General features: G+C 44.6%; 1 pseudogene; it reads left to right on the forward strand.

Moving 5' to 3' along the window:
- The first annotated feature begins 375 nt into the window (after positions 1–375).
- LOC138384803 (serine/arginine-rich splicing factor 2 pseudogene) lies at positions 376–2,338 on the forward strand (annotated as a pseudogene).
- Positions 2,339–2,900: the final 562 nt, after the last annotated feature.

Consider the following 2,900-nt stretch of genomic DNA (forward strand, 5'->3'; position numbering starts at 1 on the left):
TTGATTCAATGGTACATGATAAGTGGGGATATTCTATGTTACCAGGTACATAAGAGTCTTGAAAAATTTCATGGAAAATACACATTATAAAAGAATTATGCATGGGTTTCAAAATTCCTTTGTACCAAAATAACCTTGTACTAACTTGTTATACTACATATGAATAGGCTCTAGATTGAGACACTAAGAAGAAGACATCAGTTTGAAAAGAGCCCCTATCAGAGCCACATGAATTCTGCTACAATTGAAGTAAGAACACACATCAAGCTTAGGGTGGATCAATGATGAAATCATTGATGCTTTGCCAAAACTTTATGGAGAGAATGTTCCAAAGAAATCAGCAGTTTACAGATGGATAACTTGTTTTAAGAAGGGATGTTGAAGGTAAAGCTCACAGCAGTAAAACATTCCCATCAATTTGCAAAGAAAAATTTTGTCTTTTTTGTGCCCTAACTGAAGAGGACCCACAGTGAACAGCATAAACAATAGCCAACACCATAGACATCTCAATTGGTTCAACTTACACTAAGCTGAATGAAAATTTAAAATTGAGCATAGGTGCACTGGTTGGGTGCCAAAACCATTGTGCCCAGATCACTTGCAGCCAAGAGCAGAACTGTCAATGGACATTTGAAACAAGTAGAATCAAAATCCTGAAGCCTTCCTTTAAATAATTGTAACAGGAGATGAAACATGGCTTTACCAGTATGATCTTGAAAACAAAGCACAATCAAAGCAATGGTACCAAGAGGTGGAAATGGTCATGTCAAAGCAAAAACAAACCAGTCAAGAGTGAAGGTTTTGGCAACAGTTTGGGGGACCCTCAAAACATTTTGCTTGTTGATTTTTAATTTTATTCTGGAGTTCTGATTTTTGCAAACATTATCTATGTAATAAAAAGTATTTTCCATTTGATTTTTGATTGGTGCAGATTATATGGTCAAAGTTTTTAAGGTGGTTGTGCAAATTATTCTAATAGTATTGATTTTCTTCTGTGCTCTGTAAAAAAAAAAAAAAAAACTCCCATCTGGATTACAGATTTTTCAGTATTACCATTACCATACACCTTTCAGTCTTGGTTTTCTATGTGTCAGTGCTGTGTGGTTAGGTGCATAAAGTTCTTGGCTGTAATATGTCCTTAGTAAATTTTTCTTTTCAGTGAGTATAAAATGCCCCTCTTTGATCCTATCAATACATTTGATATTAATATTGCTGCCCTAGAGATTTTTGTTTAATATTTGCCTAGATTGCTTTTTCCCATTCCTTGATTTTATTATTATTTTTTTTGAGACAGAGTCTTGCTCTGTTGCCCAGGCTAGAGTACCATGGCCTTAGCCTAGCTCACAGCAACCTCCACCCCTGGGCTCAAGCAAATTTCTTGCCTCAGCCTTCGGAATACCTGGGACTACAGGCGCGCACCATCACGCCTGGCTAATTACTAAAAATAAAAAAAGACTCTTAAAAAAATAAAGAAAAGAAAAGCCAAGATCCTTGGAACAGGGGCTGCATTGGGAGTCCAGCTGCCAAGAGGAAACCTCCGTGGGTCCAGGAGTACTATCACCTGCAGTTGGGAGCTTTTGAGTGTGGCTCAGGTGCCCTGGGCTGCGGGCGGGCGGGCTGGTCCATGCCTCCCCCGCGGGCCTTTCCTAGCGTCTCACGTGGAGGACACGTGGCGGAGAAGAGGAGTGCGGCCCGGGCGTCCCCAGAGACAGGAGCTCAGGCCGCCCCCGTTCCGACGTGGACCCCATGACCTCCCTCAAGGTAGACAACCTGCCCCACCGCACCTCGCCTGACACGCTGTGGTGCATCTTTGAGAAATACGGGCGCATCCGCTACGAGTACATTCCGCGGGTCCCCTACTCCAAGGCGCTCGGCTTCGCCTTCCTCCACTTCCACGACAGGCGCAACGCCCAGGACGCCCTGGACTGGGCCCTCCTGGACGGCCTCGAGCTGCGGGTGCACAGGGCGCGCTATGGCCGTCCTCGGGACTCCCATCTCAGCCTCCGGGGACCATCCCCGCAGGTCCGGAGTTGCCAGCTACAGACCCCTTGGCCTCAACCGAAGGGGGGTCACGGCGGGAGATCCCTGAGTCTGAGCCGGTTGCAGCCAGCAGCCGGTCGTGCTGCAGCCTCTGGGTCCCGCACTCGCTCTCCATTGCCCTGCAAACCCAGATGGGCGCGAAAGTCCAAGTCCTCATCGATGTCCAGATCCTGCTCGGGTCCAGGTCCAGGTCCCTGTCCAGGAGTCCTGCCCCCGTGTCTGAGAGGGAATCCAAGTCCAGGTCGCGATCCAGAGTTCCTCCAAGTCTCCTGAACAGGAAGGAGTGGTGTCCTCTTAAGAAAGTGACATAGGGCTCAGCAACAAAAAGGAGGACTTGGGAGAAAGGATCACATACTCAGTCCATCCAAGAGGAGCCCTTGGAACCAGCGACTGGCTATTGAAAAGGTTCTTTGGGAACATCTGCCTACCTTTCTACTTGTAGCCTTTGCCTCAGGCCACAAACTTCATTTCCCCTGCCATTTCTAATTTCTTATAATTTAGTGAGGTGAACTATTTCATATTTCATTATTGGATTTGGATATTTTAGGTAACATTTCTTTTTTTTTACATATAGTGCTGACTTTTTTGTTGTTTGAAATTTAAGATTGAGGACCCCTAACTTTTAAGAAAATGTGAGCATTACCCACAGACTACAGCTGTCAAGAGATGGACTCATAATCACCTTCATTCCTTAAAAGTAAAAACTTACTGAAGTGGGTGTACATTTGCCTGTAGATGTTGTTTACCTTGAGATCTAAACTGTAATCTGAACCCAAACTTGTGTAAAGACTTTTCAGGTGAAGAAGACTTGATTTATTTAAAACCTTGCTCATCAAACACAACTCTAATCTCTTCTCTTG

This window comes from Eulemur rufifrons, chromosome 6 (genome assembly GCF_041146395.1).
Source record: "Eulemur rufifrons isolate Redbay chromosome 6, OSU_ERuf_1, whole genome shotgun sequence".
NCBI classification, from domain to species: Eukaryota; Metazoa; Chordata; class Mammalia; order Primates; family Lemuridae; genus Eulemur; species Eulemur rufifrons.